The sequence below is a fragment of the Haliotis cracherodii genome, unplaced genomic scaffold (assembly GCF_022045235.1).
Source record: "Haliotis cracherodii isolate W230 unplaced genomic scaffold, xgHalCrac1.p SCAF_2, whole genome shotgun sequence".
In the NCBI taxonomy this organism is placed as follows: domain Eukaryota; kingdom Metazoa; phylum Mollusca; class Gastropoda; order Lepetellida; family Haliotidae; genus Haliotis; species Haliotis cracherodii.
Window position 1 is genome coordinate 58,646,488 of NW_027266275.1, and position 17,297 is coordinate 58,663,784.

The 17,297-nt window shown below is 38.1% G+C and overlaps 1 protein-coding gene across 6 annotated transcripts in view; it reads left to right on the top strand.

Moving 5' to 3' along the window:
• LOC139468286 (zinc finger MIZ domain-containing protein 1-like) overlaps positions 1-17,297 on the top strand; it is a 412,922-nt gene that overhangs the window by 363,472 nt on the left and 32,153 nt on the right. Inside the window, exon 1 of one of the 6 annotated variants that reach the window (XM_071250164.1) lies at positions 5,585-5,990. The exons of the other annotated variants lie outside the window; for them this stretch is intronic. The gene's annotated coding sequence lies outside the window, so the exon portion shown is untranslated. Of the gene's footprint in view, positions 1-5,584; positions 5,991-17,297 lie in introns of those variants that run through there. 6 annotated transcript variants of the gene reach the window in all.

Here is a 17,297-nt window from a genome sequence, read left to right on the forward strand (position 1 = left end):
GGGTTGCTGAAAACCTATTCTACCCCGGATATTCACTGGTCTGCTTAATAAGGGCGGAAACCCGAAGTAAATCAGGTCTTCGGTGAACCCACGAGAACGTTGGTATGGTTTTAACATTCCAACATTCTGAGCGAACAGGAATTCGAACACACGACACAACTCGGCACCCGGGGTTAAATATGGATGGAGCAAACACACGGTTCTGATAGTATGAACAACAAACTAACTCGGGGTACGAATTTACACAAGCTCGACCAGCAACTCATCGACACGTGACTATCTTATGGCCCTCGTGGCGGTGTTTTCACCGCTTGGCCTTCATATACCCAGTATGTATTCCCGAACTATGGTAGCTTTGATAGAGCATTAGGATAAACAACACTTTAGTTGTAGATAGGGCAAAGGAACCTTTCGTTGACATTTCTTTCACGTGTCCCCCAGAATAAATTAGTTCTAACGCGATCGCAGAAATGCGAGACTTGAAAGGCCAGGGAAACAAGGGCTGATAACCTACCAGTCATTCTACATTATATAGGTGACGTAATTATTTTGATCGTAAGTCTCGTTCGACGTGTTTTTTTGTCATATGCATGGGCATATTGGGGGGGGGGGGGGTCAAATAGTACTTTTTGGTAGGCAGGTGCGATCGGTTGGGAAATTAGAAACAAGGAAATTAAAAATCCGACTTGGAACAAAGTAATATTTCATATAGAAAGCATTGCGCATGTTCATATGGGATCGTCTTATTTTCAACCCCCGACATTCTGTCAATGTTTTAATGGTTTGTTAGTATTTAAAAAATCGGAAATTTAATCCTGTGATGAAAATCTGGCTTTTGAAGTTTAACATCAGTAAATTATGCTTATATCACATTCCCGTCTCTGAAAAAAAGTCGTATAATTAAACATGTACAAAAAATTGCTGCAATATGATTTTTCTCAATCTTTGACATTTCTATGGCATAAACCTACTGATATAAGATATCAATCTAATCTGGACAGTTTTAATATTTTAACACCAGGGACAGTTAGAGTACACATTATGTGTGTGTCTAATGCACGCACGTGTGTACGCCTGTGCTTTTACATTGACATCTGACTATGTACATGGGTATTACGTATTTGACACGCGTTATAGTACAGTAAACTATGGTTATAACGAACTCGAAGGGACCACTAATTTTAGTTCGTAATAACCGTAGCTCGTTATAAGCCTATATACAGCATTTATACAAGAAATGGTCGGGACTGAAAAATATGTTCGTTATATCGGTCAGTTCGTTATATGCGTGTTCGTTATAACCGTAGTATATTGTATTGTTTATTTGTTTAACACTACATCATTTCAGCTATAGGAAATTAATGTAAATTATCCAGTGTTGATATTATGAGCATCATCCAAGTTAGTGAGCCTAACCACTCTATCCCGTTAGCTAGGTAACCATTTCCAGCCTAGTAACTTTGCTCATGCGAACCAAGTGTTTTTAGTGGTTAGCCAGTGATCTTTCACACGGTTATCTTCAAACCGTCAGCAAGGTCATAGCTTGACTGGGCTCCTGTCTACATAAAACAGTGGAACCAGTTTAGGTTTCATGTATATTCACCTCTGCATTTCAACCCGTGAAGATGCGGGTATATATAATTTGTCTTCAGCAATCCATGCTTGTCGTAAGAGGCGACTAACGTGTTCAGGTGGTCAGGCTCGCTGACTTGGTTGATGCATGTCAACGTATCCCATTTACGTATATCGAAGCTCGTGATGTCAATCAAGGGATTGTTTGGTCCAGACTCGATTACCGAATATTGCGGAAATAACAAACAAAACCAAAACCTTTGCATTTCATGCATAACAAAGAGTGCGTGAGACCCAACTCTTTATGTTTTATATGTGATCAATGAACTCTGGTATCCAAATATCTTTAACATCCTATACCAATACATGTGGGCATTTTTGTACAAAATGAGAGACGAAACCGTACAGGTGCTTCGATTCAAAGCCGATCCGGCCTTGTCGTTACTTGCTGCTCCTTAAATAGATATCTAACCAATTCGATCACGTATCCATTGCAGAAAGACCATCACATGAGGTATTGATCTGAATTCTGTTACTATATAAATCGGGATGGTGTACTGTACAAAGAAGTGTCAGTGCTGTAAAACGGGTTTTGTTTGGGCATCCATAATAGAGTCAAATAATGAAGTATTACCTTGAACATCACGTATATGCCGACCAGAGCGTGGGTATATAGCCCATATATACCCAAGATGTATGTGTGTTGATTTAGCACACATCCGACTGTAAGTAAGGCTATATAAGACTAGCCGCGAATGTGTAGTTGTATATCTCGATAACTATCGTGATACCTTTTCATACTTCTAATACTTGACCCCAGACGGAAACACCACCTGAAACATTGAAACGAATGGTCTAACCTGTACAAGGTCGTTACGTTATACGGGTGTGCGAGCATGTGGTATTTGCAGTTGAAACATACAATAGCCGTCTCGTTACAGTATCTCTCGTCGCCATTCACCTGTTGAGTTTATTCATGCTTTTATCTGCCCGATTTCCTTAAGTGGATCAAAGGGAAATGGGAATCGCCTTGCCGTTATGTAAACCCGCTATGCAATGTTTGTGTATGCGTCAAGATACATACATTGCGCCCAGTGTTATTGCTCATAGCTGCTGTTTGTTCCCTTTTCTACAAGATATTTAAGACAATTTATAATATTATACAGTAAAGTACGGTTATAACGAACTCAAAGGGACTACTAATTTTAGTTCGTTATAACCGTAGTTCATTATAAGCATATATACAGCATAACTACAGCAAATAGTCGGGACCTAAAAAGTAAGTTCGTTATAAGCGTGTTCGTTATAACCGTAGTTTACTGTATATTACTTTGAAATGTGTGAACGTTTCATTGTAATCCATCCATGCTGCAGTTATACAAAACAACCTTAGCCCTAAGACTAAAGTATTCCCTTATTAATTTATTAAGATAACGCTCAGACAGAATAACGCGTTTTGGTGTTAGAATTACCAGTTGAATCAAACGTGAAAGTGGATTATACATTCGGTGTGTTGTGGTTAATCATTAGATCGTTTACGGTATTTTCAATATTTCGCCGTCCGATGGTACTTCGACCGCGATTCGCTATCTGGTGTCTATTACATTTCGCGCAAATGAAGAGTTACGGTAGCAACGTTGCAGCTCGCATGACCGACAGCAGTTCCTTCCCTTGTAATCAGAGGGTATTTCTGCCGCAAGGTTTAATTGTCCGAGAATGACTCAAGCTGTGGCCGCCGATCTGTTTCTGTGCCAACAAGTAAACAGGGCGCCCTACAGTCGAGCCGAAGAGAGGCGAATTCCCGGGATTTGATCGCTATATGCAGACTCGTCCAGATTCCCCGTCCACAACACCACGTCACAAACACGGCACGGCAAAAATTCCATTTTAGGACACCGCCTCATTATAACTGCCGTGCAATCGTTGGCATAGAGGTTGAACAATTGATAACGTCACAAAGTGTTGATTTATTTGTCTTGTTGAGAAATAGCAAGGAAATGTATAAATATGTGTGAACTTAGATTCATGGAAAGGACTCACAGCTGGAGATACGCACATTAGAATTATTCCAAACGATGCAGGTGCGCACAATTATGTCGCGTGCCTTTTCTACTGAAGCAATCAGTTAAAGGTTGAATAAAAGAAATCTAGGCCTGTGAACAAAACTTATTCTTCCGAAACGTTTCATTTTGCAGTTTGTTTTCATGATGTATGTTTAATGATAAACATGCATACGCATGTCTCTTTACGTCTTTTTTTCAATGTTCGGTCTTGAACGAGCGTGGAGAAGTTATTGAGTTACTAGGGATTGTCTCCCTTGAAGCGTTCTTAGTTGCCAACGTTTCATAGTCGTGTTGTTGGGTTTTTTTGGCACAAGCCCATGTGCCGTACGAAAGTCTTATTACATTTCCAGATTTGAGTCCCTAATTGTTGACACGCGTGTTAAAGATGAAACTATGCTTGTTGACATTCTGAGGATTACAGATCTGATTAGCCTCACAGCGAGGAAAGGTGTCGTCGCGTCATCCCCGCCTATCACACGATATGTCCACTGAAGCTTAGGCGCTGTTGGGAGTTGAGCGCATCCCCCCGACCCACCCCTTCCTATGGAACGGGAGCGACAAATACAAGGGTTACGGCTGTTTAGTTAAACAGGGTGACAATTAGATGGAGCGTCTTTCATACGGTTAGGGCTGGAGTATGGCCTTGCTTTGTTCGCATCTGGGGTGTTTTGTTAGGGTTTGCCGTGAGCGGGACGATTCAGATGGTGTTGTTAACTTATCCCGTGGCACGATCTGTTTAGGTTAGGAAATAAGTCGAGTACAAATACATTGCATAAACAATTGTCAAACCTCGAGTGATTGCCTGTCCATGTGTAAATGAATAATAATTCTTCTTTAGCGTTTGATTTTTAAAAATCATATCAATATATTCACTTTCCAGATTATATTTTTTCGCCTGACTGCGCATATTTGCAAATATAAATACATATTTTGTCTCAACATGAGCATGTGTTTTATGCCATTATCCGGTACCATGAAAACATTTGATTGACAGGGCTGTATCGGTAGTATAACCAAGTGGGAATCTCAAGCGATCTGTTTGACAATGCAAAATATATCATTGGCGAAACGAAACACGCTCTGGTTAACACAAAGTTGCGTAGCTTTCATTGTCGGTGGAATGATATAATTGAATACTTATACAAGTGCGTATTCATAGCGTCGTTTCTCTTGACATGTTTTGACAGACGCCCTTTTCCTGAAAAATGCAATACATTCAGATTCGCAATACAATAAAATTTTAACGATGCAGATGAATGATTATGGCACATGTGTCGCAAATTAGTACACATGTACATCATCACCTGTTTAAAATACGCCTGCGGATAAGCATATATCATACGTATTAAAAAAGTCGCGTATCAATAATGTACTCGGTGATATTATCGAGTCGTTGTCGCTTTTCATATCACTCACGGCATATGCGAAGTCAATTACCAGATATTTGCTCTCGTATAGAAGTATAGAGAGGGCGATGGGAAAATTGCTACAGGCATTTTAAAGTGAGACAAATCTGACAAAGTCAGATGGTTTGTCTTTTGATAGCAGGGGCGAGATCTGCGAGTTGGAAGTGTACGTTATTTGTCGACAAATGTTCCCTGAACGCAGTGTTTAACACATTGTCTCCCAACCCTCCCCTTCTTGGCCCAGGGTTCCCATCTGTCGTGTTATTTTGAGGCCGCACGCTTCCACTTTCGATTTGTTTCTTTGTCGAGATCAAGGGAAGCTATGCCGATGCACCCACCCCGCCGACGATCTAGCACACACAGTCTCTCTTAGGTCATTCGGTGTTCCTTGCTTAATTCATTTTCAAGTCATTTTCTCCTAGTCATTCACTCCGCTATGTTTAGCTTTGCAATGGTTACAAACATCAGCCTCGTGCTGTGCACGCGGTGGTTTGTAATGCTGGTTCCAGGGCTCTAATTAATATTCATGAGCTGTTGGCCCTGGCTGTCTATTGTGTGAACTCTCTAATCGAGCTAAACTCTATGTTCCGGTGCGTGATTGTTGTCGAGTTTATAGAAACTGCGAGTTATCGCGACTCCGCTGTGACCCTCGCATAAACAAGTGATTTCACACTACACACAGCTCGGAGACACTTACCGCGAGTGATTGGTGTGTAAAGACGCGATGCAAGCGGGACGGTCGGCAAAGTAACTGTGAGATTGTATCTGTGTGATGTTTTGATAGCGTGAACGACCAACTCCTGAGTGTTCGGCTGCATGTGCCATCGTCCAAACGCAATGAAAGACAAGTTGTGATACCACTTTCTGGACAGAATATATCTTCACAGCTCCAGCCAATGTTGACCAACGATACATGTACAGTGTCAATTCGGATGTATAATTCTATGAGGTTTGTACACATTTTGTCCCACGCGATGCTATGCTGTGTGTGTTTTCAAATGCCATGATTTTCCCTCCAAACCTGCTGTCAATCGCAAGGCTTCACACAACGATCTGGTGTTAATTGGCTTACAAACAATGTTGTCTGTTTACCCTTTCCTCCCTTGTTACTGTCCGACGAAGCTTCGTAAGTCTGAGCGTTTGCAATGCCGACCTCTTTAACCATGCCAGTATTGCTGCCACAATGTGGTGTTTGTGATAATTGATTTATCAACAGTCATACGTATTAAAAATTTATTACTGACACAAAGCACTCCCAATTTGTAGTTGTATTAATGAATGGTTGAGGTAATTAATATGTTTCAAGAATCCACTGGGATGGTAAAGTACAGTTTTGTCATTACTTTAATTAAATTATATCACCAAGAGATTTGACTGATTGGTTTGAGTAACAGAATAATTTTGGGTAGTGCTGAATTTGGAACTGTTGTTTTTGTTACTTGATCCAGGTATCGGCAAATATAATTAGTTGGCTTATTAAACTCTAAATTCAAGGATGACAAAAATATTAATTTTTCTTCAAAAACATTTTTTAGAGAACATTTGATATATAAATACTGAATATATGGACAGATATATACTTAATCTTTGAGATATAGAATTTTAACATTCTATATTCAATTATTTTAGTTATGTAAAGGTATATCATTCTACTCTCAAACAGCCATTCAGACAGGGCTTATTTAGCTTGTTTAACTAATGACAGCTATTGTAAGGTGTACTGTCGTGACATGTGTTGTAATTTATGCCCCAAATCCCAAATAAATTCAAGTTGCCTTCATTTTAGACATAAATTTAGAGTGATGACATTGTACCACATAGTCTAGTAATAATATGAACTAAGTAATGTTCCTCAACATGGATGAATGACAGTTATTACAATGTACTACATAAGCATACATCTTATCTACATAGTTTATATCTTCTGTCTCTGTGTAATATTAGTGTACCAACAAACATTTATACACTCCCATATTTCACCAGTAAATGACATCAAATCAGAATAGACAATGTAAATGGAAGGGAGGTAACTCTAATTTCCCCCACAAGAAGCAGCTGTGAATGTATTTGAATGGCTGGCTACAGATGTGGTGGAATCATCTGTATTGATTGTTATACTGAGGGTTTCAAATAAGGTTGTCAATGTATGGTATTGATCACGGGTAATCTTTGTCAATTATGCGAAAGGCATTTCATGCTGATAGTATTGAGATTAGCAACTGTGCAGGCCATGACATTTTGTAAGATATTGTTGTCGCTTTTAGGTATCATAATTCTTGTGGGTGTGGGTGATGAATGGGCATTATTATATAGGCAGTATTTAAAGTTCATAACAGGAATTCCATGGTGAGATTGTTAAGGGTATGACATTTTCTTTGATGGTATTTTAGTTCTGATATTTAATATATCCGAAAACTAATATTGTCAGATATTTCTTGATTACAATCGGTTTCCTTGTTTTAGATAATCATGAAATAAGACAAGGAATTGAAGATGAATATGGAGGGAGGTGTGCAATGCAGGGGGCCAGATCGGTCCTTTTTATCAACGTTATTCAAAATATTGTCATTCTGTTTAATGAATGTCCCAATTAGTGCAGACAGTAGTTAGTTCTAAGACAACATGTCGCTTCAACAGCCAGGAGGGTAAAACCTACTAAATTATTGATGTCAAGTTTGTTGAGTCTTACTCACTCTGATAACATAACTGATTGATCACCACACAGAATAATGCATATGTGGGATGACTTGAAACTCAAAGTAGGTCAAGACAGGCTTTAATTTATTGCATGTGTACTACCCTGCATTCCACAGATACGCCATCAATTTGCTAGATTCAGACCCATTATGGTGAAGCGGGCAGAGGGGGACATAATGGTCACCTATTGTCAAGGTGGGCCACTGTGAACTGCTAAACAAACACCTACTATATAATCTCACCAGGCTGATCACTCAACTAGAACACCAGACAGCCTCCTTATAGGGCACATGTTGGGAGACATAGTAGTGACCATTTGCTGACCAGCTGGTTAGGCAGGGAATATGGTCAATTGAACTTGGTATGATATAGGATATATACAACATGGCTGGGAGGGCTTACAGAGAGATTTCAAACCAGGCTTTGTTTGAAATATATACGGACATGCACACTGAACAGGTGTTGTGTTTGCAGGTTGAACAGTTAGGAATAACTGTTGTTTATGACAAGGAGTTTATGGATGACAACTTCTTTATTATACAAACAAACATTTCAGGACTACTTCTTGCATTTTTATCAGGTGAATGAAGGGCAAGAATTAGCCCTGAAATGTGTATTTGTGATAAAGATGTTATGCATAAAATACCTCGTCATGTTTACATCCAACTTGTAAATGCCTATAGAGACTCTCAACTGTCATATTATAACCACAGATTTTGGGGGAATGACTTTTTAGGCATTCTATTTGGGATTCGGGGGGAAAATATTGTCCCCAAATATAAATCATTCACAGGACATGTTAGATGTCTTGAATTTTTTTTTATGTAATGAAACGCTTGCTGAAAAAAATAATGCCTCCGACAGAAATTCCAAACTACAGATTCTTAAGTAGTAGATCCTTTAAATCCTATAGACTCCAATCTATCCTAGCAATGCAGTGTCTTTGATGTCAGTGTAAGGGGCCCTCTGATAAATATGATGTAACCTGAAGGATCTGAAATGCCCTAACTCAAACCAAACATAAACCTATCTTACTTATTGACAATTATAGGTGTTAATTGTTATCACCAAACCTTTTATGATGTTAACTATAACGTTTTTATAAGCGCTTATTTAAAATGTAGTGTTGCAAGATTACATAAACAATTGTATAGCTATAAATAATGTGCATACATATTTATTAACTACACAGTGACATGTTATATACTAGGGCGGACCTGGCGATTGTGTGTAATCCCTATCTGATGGCAACTTGCAAACCTCCAGTTTTCTGTCAGTTTCTATATAGAGTGAGTTGTGTCAGGTTAAGTATGGACTGAAGACATTAAACAGGCTTGAAGTATTTGCAGGGTAAAAATATTTTGAGTTTTTACATGGCCCAGATCTACAGGTGTTTAGGAGATACCAAGGGGGGAACATGTTATGGGTTTTAATTGTGTAATAAATGTTGATGATTCAATCTGAAATCGTTTGATTTATTACCTACAGTCAAAATGTACAATATAAGGGTTTGTTGTCAGGTGGATGTGAATAGAGGTCCAACTAATGAAATCTGGCAACATTTCAGTGTGTTCAGCATTTTATTTTTATTTGTTTAAACATCAGGTGTATACATATTGTCAGTGTTAGAAAATAAAAGGTTCCTGTAGTCCCTCAGGATGTTGTGATAATATACAAGTCTCTGAATCTTATATTTTTAACATTAATGTTATGACAAGGACTCTTACATCTTTTTTTAAATTCAACACTGTTTTTATTTAATTTTTAAATGTTGCTGAATAAATATCATTACACTGCATTCAAAGGTTTGTTACAAAAAACAGGTATTAATGCTTCAAAAGGATTTTATTCAGCCAAACAAAGATGTTACTGTAGGACTTGCCCGAAATTAACATGCTAATGGAAATGCACAAACATCATATTGAAAGTCAACCTGTAGAACTTGCAACCATATTGAAAGCTCTCTGAGTTGTAATTGGCCATGAGATACACTTTAAAGTCCTGTTTATTTGAAAGTTATCTTGTTGATGTTGTAGAGAGGGATCTTTATTCAGGAAGTCGTTATACATGAATCCATTTGAGAGCTAAGTCCAAGTGTGGAAGGGTAGAGTTTGTGTACGATGTCAAACTTCACTGATATCACATTCCAAGGTTCTCGGAAGTAATAACTTCAATACTTTACTTTAAAATTAATATTTTCAAAGGTGACAAATCCCAGTATTTTTACGTAAACAATATAAGTTGACAACCTGATTTTTTGATACAACACATACCGGTAGTTATGATTTTTATGCATCGGGCCAAGATTTTATATATATTTTTTCAGATTAAACTTTTAAGATGGTTTCCATCACTTTGGAGGACAATAGAGCAGCACCATACGTATGATGGGATGGTTTGGGTGACTGAACGAAACGTAAACTCCAGATGCTTCCCTTGTTAATTTTTCCAACCAGTAACTTTGACACAGAGATAACAACGTCTTTATAATAACTGGCTTCGTGTGTGTAAATACCATTTTCTCCGTATTGGTCGATTCCTGAGAGCAATACAAGTCTTCTTCTTAAGACTATAGCAATAGTCATAATTAAGATTACCTGAATTTTTTCCAATTTGAAAACCAACATTTGCGGTAGACATGTTACTGAATGTCAGCCCCCTGAGGAACTCCCTATATTTATTCCTGTCGAGATAATTAAATCAAGAGACCAGGATCCGTGATCCAGGTATAAAGAAGGTTGTCTTGCATTTATTAATAAGTAATATGTAGATTTGCTTTGTCATTCATGTCCCTTGACATGAAATTTCAACATACATGGTTAGTTCACTGGTCTGGGTTCTCCCTGATTCCAAATCAGTAAGTGTTCATTCAATTTGCATTGCCTTCTAATGGTGATCTCTTATCAATCAACAATCAGGTCCTTTCACGCTTGCTGACCTTGTCCTTATATTGAGGTAGATATCATTGACTTCTCCCATGCTGGCCTCCTTCCCATGGATAGTATTGCATAACACTGACCAGCAGGCTGGCTGACCAGCCCATGTACGCTCTAGCTGCAGTAACTGGTCAGTGGACAAGCTGACATGGACAATAGCTGTGGCTAGAGTGGGCATTGTAAGTATGGAATGCTGTGTTCCTATGAGTGAGCTGAGATGTAGTGGTCACTGCTGTCCATCTAGGTCAGGTGATGGTGGAGCCATGTAGGATGGATATAGAGCTGCATGCATAGGATGTGCTCAAGTGAAGATGTTTCCGAGATGACTGGCATTATTGACTGTTTGTGGATTAATATGGTATGGAGATCTCTGAATGTTGATGCTATGGTATGTTTGGTAAAGTATGGCTGACTACTTGAAACTTCGACTGAGATTCCTGTGTACATGGTTGTTGTTGATTTTGGGTCCTGACAACTGCTCAGGGCAAGAGATTAATTGTGACAGAAGACTCTAAAGTCTGAGTGTTTCACACTAAATCATTGAATGTTCAAGGAATGCTCGGTGTGATAATGGAGGTTGATACAATAGCCATCCGTGTCATATTAGGCATTCCTCCTTGAATATTTGCCAACAGAGGCACCCCTATCATTCACCATCTATGGCAATTTGGACTAGTCAATTAGTCATTCATACCAATTGGAGTATCCCAGTCAGAAACTCATCCTGCTAACAGCTGTAAAATTAACGATGCTGTATAAGCAATATTTACTCATTCAGTAAAACTTGCATGTCGCGAATTAATGAGAGAAATATGTTGGATTTTCAGAATGATATTATCTAACCATTTATTTAAATTGTTAGACACTACCAGTTGTCTGCTAGTCTGGGGTAAATCTGGAAGGACAACCCATTTAACCATTAAAACCCTGCTTATCCGATATACTCGAAATTTGTAATTATTTTACATAAAGTCTATCTTGAATTAACTGTATACTAATTTCACTCCTGACTTGTTCTCCTGCACCACTTGGGAGGTTATTTGGAGATGCAGGAGGATGTTTTACTAGCCAGTGATGTTCTGAAACTAGTCTTGGGTTATTTGTGGCTGGGAAACTAAAACTGCATGCCCTGTCAAGTTGAATTTCCTTAAACTTTTTGAAACTGAATCAGAAAGTTCCATGCTTTATCCACAGCCAGTGAAATGTGTGGTTGACTTTTCAGTGTTCAGAATTAGCAGAAAACAGTAACTTGTTCAGGGAGAAGGAATTCATTACCATTAGGTCAAAAAATTAATTAGCTCAGCTTTGCAATATTTGTTCTTACCCAACCCAAGCCAACATTTTTGGTAGGTTAGTAGGTAACTGAGTTGATAGGGAGTTTAATTACTGTGCTAGCCTTGGTGACACATTGAAATTACTGTCACCTTGAACCTTGGAAAAATATCTTTCTGATTTGATTTACAATTTTTAAGGCATATGTTCATGATGTTCACTTTTCTGAAATAAGGAAATAACAAAAATTTGTATATCAAATTTAGAATATCATTGTTATCAGATTATGAAAACCTTTTACAAGTTTCCCCCGCGTTGTCAAGTGTTTCAGGTTACATATATTATGAGTTTGTTATCAAATCAGTGTGGCTGTGCATACATCTACTGGATAAGTGTGTGGGTGGTTAGATTCGTACACATATTATATATATGTACTCCATATTGATGTCTTAATAAATACATTTATGAGGATTATATTGGTTTTGGTGGATGCCTGGGGATAAGACTACGTGTTATCGTTATGATTTACAACATATCATACAATCTGTAGGTACTGCTGCCCATGTGATGTCTGTGTACTAGCCAACACTGTACCCTTGCATGTACCTGTTTGACTGTGCTTAAGTGGTAGTTTTGTGATTTATTAGCAGTTTGAATACCATCCACAATGTGGGTCCAGCTTGATGAGGCTCTGTCCACTCAAGACAGTTGTAGGAACTGAAGCATGCTAGAGCTTGACATTGCCAGACAGCTGATGAGCTTGTAGCAGGCTGATGATGGCGATTGGGTTGAATCAAGTTTTGATTTCATTTGAAATGGGATGGAACTGTTTTTGAAGCAAGGTTTATGTTTGCTTTACAGAAAAACTTGTACTTATTAGTGAAAAAAACTTCAAACTTGAAAATTTGGAAATTAAGTTTAATGATTATTCCATTAATTTGATAATATATTGCAGTGACATTTGCATGGAAAGAGATGATTTTTGAACTGATATTAGCTGTTTCACAAAGGCCCACACATGAGAGCAGGCTGAATTTCCAAATTTGAAATTAAAGTAAATTAATAAAATTCAATTTATTTTTATAGATGTTTAATACTGCAGTGACGTAAGCATGAAAAGATATGGATTTCTGACTGAGATTAGCAGTTTCAGAGAGCTCTACACATAAGAGCAGGGTGAGTTTCCACTACCGGGTGGGACTGACCCTGTCCCCTGTCCCCTCCCATTCCCCAACCCCACCCCCACGCCGGGGTTATTGTCATCCCTTTATCCCACTCTCCCACCCTACTGTGATTTCCTGTTTATGTACAACTTGGGAGTTCAGGAGAGGGTCATGGATATTAAACATTTAGTATTGAGATGCTGTATGGCAGGGTGAATAAACCTACACCCTCCCTCAGATAGCAAGTGCCCCCCACGTGCATTTCATTGGATGGCATGAGGGTGACATTTTCAATGGGTGTCTTTTGAATAATACAAATAAGAATGGGATTTAATTTTTGAAAGATAATCAGGTGAAATGCTTTTAAACATTTTTAAAACTTATTACTTTGGAAATATGACATAAATTCTAAATAATTACAATATAAGTGCAATAACCTGATTAAGTGCACCTGACCTAGTTACTATGTGGAACTTCGTTTCTTATTACATTTTACCAAGGTCATTTGATTTCTTAAGTCGTATGATGTATTGGAAGTTTGAAATTTTAACAACCCTGGTATTTGTTCTGAATCTTGGCTATGTATGGTGATGAATGTTGGAGATAGGCTTCTGATAACTAGTTACATAAAGTATATTTCTGTCGTTGTGTGTGTGTGTGTGGTCTGAGGTGGGCGTGTATGTTTGCTGGCTCTACCAGCAGCAGCTGACACACTGACAGGGAGGGTCCCCTAAACACTGCCGTGTTTGAGGGGGTGGAGTGAGTGAGTGAATATTGATTCAGGCAGCTTAAGCTACTGTATGTCAGGGACACGAGAATGGGCTTTAGGTTACTACAGTCAAACACAGTTGTGTCAAACTTTGATGTGCCAAACTTATGCTTGTCTCAAAGAAAAAAGAATGGTCCTTGCGTATTCTTTCTTTATTCATCATTTTCGGTTGTGGTGAACCTCGGATAACTCGACGCAATGGTGTTTCACTGTATACCCATTTGGGGAATCGAACCCAAGTTGTTTAAACAATGATCAAACACTTTATCCATGGAGCTAGGTTATGCTTCCTCTGCAAGGGAGGAGTACAAGGGAAGAAATAAGGACTGAAGGCGTTTATTCATTTTGTCCTCAACAAGGGTCACTTGCACAAAACGATCTTAGCGCTAAGACTATAATTGGAAGCCTGTGTTAAAGTATGGGAGTTAAGATCATCTTTGCGCTAAGAACGCTTTGTGCAAGTGACCCCTGTTGAGGACAAAATGAATAAACGCCTTCAGTCCTTATTTCTTCCCTTGTACTCCTCCCTTGCAGAGGAAGCATAACCTAGCTCCATGGATAAAGTGTTCGATCATTGTTTAAACAAGTGGGCCCAGGTCTTGAGCATCCTTGCTTTGACTATGTCATCTGTGTTTGTGCCATTTCTTATATTGCCTTTAATCCTTAATTTCTCAATTTATTTTCTGCTGTATGTTTAAATTTTAACAAAAATCACCTGAATATTCTGGCAAAAGTGGTATTAGATATATTATTTTCCTGAAATCTCTGCATTGAAGGTTCAAGGCATTAATCCTGTGTGTGAGCATCAGTTTAAGCTATAGTTCTATGCGTGATAGTAATGTTCTCCAAATGCAGACATGGTTATGTGTTTTTAAGTAGCAATTAAGTTGGGAATGACTCTTGGCCATTGAAACATAGAATGACATGAACATTATCATTTGTCAATGTAAATTTGTTTTCTATGGTAATATTTATGCATGGTTAATAACTGATTGAAGAAAAATTGTTGTTAACACCATACCCCCAACAGTAAGGCTTCTGTTTGTCTGAATCGAAGCCCCAAAACGGCAGTGAAAAAAATTGTATGCATAATTTCACAAATGCTCATTTGATTAAATATGCTCCATAAATATATCCTCAGACACATGATGCTTGTATTCGTAATTTATTTGAAGTTGCTCCAAGTAAACACTCCCTGACACTTCATTGAGTGAGTCATGGCAATAGCTTACAGTGTGCCATTGAACGCCAAAGAGCGAATATAAGACAATATTAATATTCACACATGTTCTGCAACCTTAAAGGATTTGTCGCGCGTTGTATCACTGTTGTATTTGTTCACTCAGATTCTACAGTAGGTGTTTGTTGTCTCGGCAAACCCGGGTCATAAGCACTAGACACGAGTTTACAAACATGCAGAAAGACATGCCTTTTTTAGCTACCTTGACAATTATAGCTTTTCTTATTTGCATTGCTGCTATATATGGCAATGACATTTCAGAGCCACTTATTAATTTAGAAAGTAAACAACTTTTTTAGCTATCAAACAAATGTGTAGGTTTTGTTGGGATTTCCTTTTTTTTTGTGGGGGGGGGGGGGATGGTTTTGTGAAAATGTGTTTAATAGTTTGAATTGAATGTGTTAGCATTTGTTATTGCAGTCAAGGGTTAGTTCATTTTGGTTTACCCTTTCTGCTAAGTAATTTCTTATTAATTTTTCATACTTAAATTTTAAAATTGTTGAAAACACACAAAAACCAGTTTTGAAATTTCTTTCTTTCTTTCTTTCTGGTTTGTCTTGCCTGAAAGATGCTCAAAGGGGAATAACTCTGTTTATCCCCCAGGGTTGACGGAGAACAGTTTATGTAAATAAATCACTTTGCTAACAGTATGAGACACAGCCTAGCTGCTGTGAAGTCAGCGACACTAGTGGAAGGTTGTTCCAATCATTGACATTTGGCTGAATGGGGATTGGGTGTTGAGTGTGGTTGAGGTCAAGCATGGAGGGAAAGTTTTGTTTTTTTCCTTCAGAGACTATGAGTGCGTACCTCATATTACACATTAGCATCTTCATACTAGGGAGTATGTAATCATTATGGCTTCTACAACATAGCTTTTGTCAAGTCCACCCAAGTCTTTTAAGTAAATCTGAATCAGTTGAGAAACAGTTTTACAATGTTTGAGCAAAATGATATCAATGTGTTTTGAGAGCTTTCCTGGTAGCCTCTTATTGACACTGTCTATTAAATTAGTGTTTGTGGATAGTAAGACTACATCCTTCATAATTTCAATTATTGGCATTGATATTAGGAGGAATTTTGTTCCTTAGAAGGGTTTTGTTTGTTGCAATTTTGATTAGAGGTATTGATAAGTTTCGTGTTTTAAGTTTTGGGAAGAGGAAGGGAGTTCTGGAATATATGATAAAATTTTGTTTGGAGTACATCCTGTTTTGTGCTATGCAAATAGTTGCTGAAGTTAACAAGCCCCCACACAGAGGAAATACATTCTCCCAACTTCCTCCAATAATTTGCTTCAATACTTCCTACTGTGTCTATGTAGAGGTCAGAGGTTACCACTTGAGCAGGTCAAGGTCAGTGGTCACTTTAGGATTAGTTTTGAAATATTTTAAATGCTCGCAAAGGAAATTGTTTGGGCTGTTCACAGATGTCAACGTTTCAGTATTTCTGTATTGTACCATAATTTCTTTTACATTGTATTTCAATGGTATTTAAGGATTATATATATCCATGTATGAAGAACTTTAAGATTTGAAGAAGCATATTTTTAGCGTGATGAGAAACACAGTTAACCAATCTGAAATATAAACATCATATTGCTGCAAATTAAAATTAATTTCAATGGAATTTGAGAAAACAAAATTCTGTGACCAGTTAAGGGTTTGTCAGAATATAATACATGGATGCGTATTCAGGACTTCAGATCAGATGGATGATTGTCATCGAAAATGTCCATAAAATAGCTTTCAAATTTGGTAAAGACACAAGTATGCCCTATAGATAAGAACAGATAATGTATTAATTTATAGCAGGAACATTCCAATTAGGAACAGATGAAACATGGCAGGGGCATTATCGCAAACATACATGTATATATTCATAAGCTCATAGCAAAGCAAATACAGTTACCAATATGACAAAATCAAAGAAATCTTGAACAAATATAATATCCAAAGTTAATGATATCCAGAAAGTATCCTAATGCTATTTGACTCGAGCAAACTGCTGGTATTGTAACAGCCTTAGTGTGGAGGATGGTGCTTGGTCATCACATATTGATTCCCATCTCCGGCCCACATCTCCAGTGTGGCTGTTTGGACGAACCAAAACCTGGATGTCAACAAACAGTGAACCACAGGAGATAATCCCCTTTCCTTCAGAGTTAGCACTCGGTGGTGTGGCT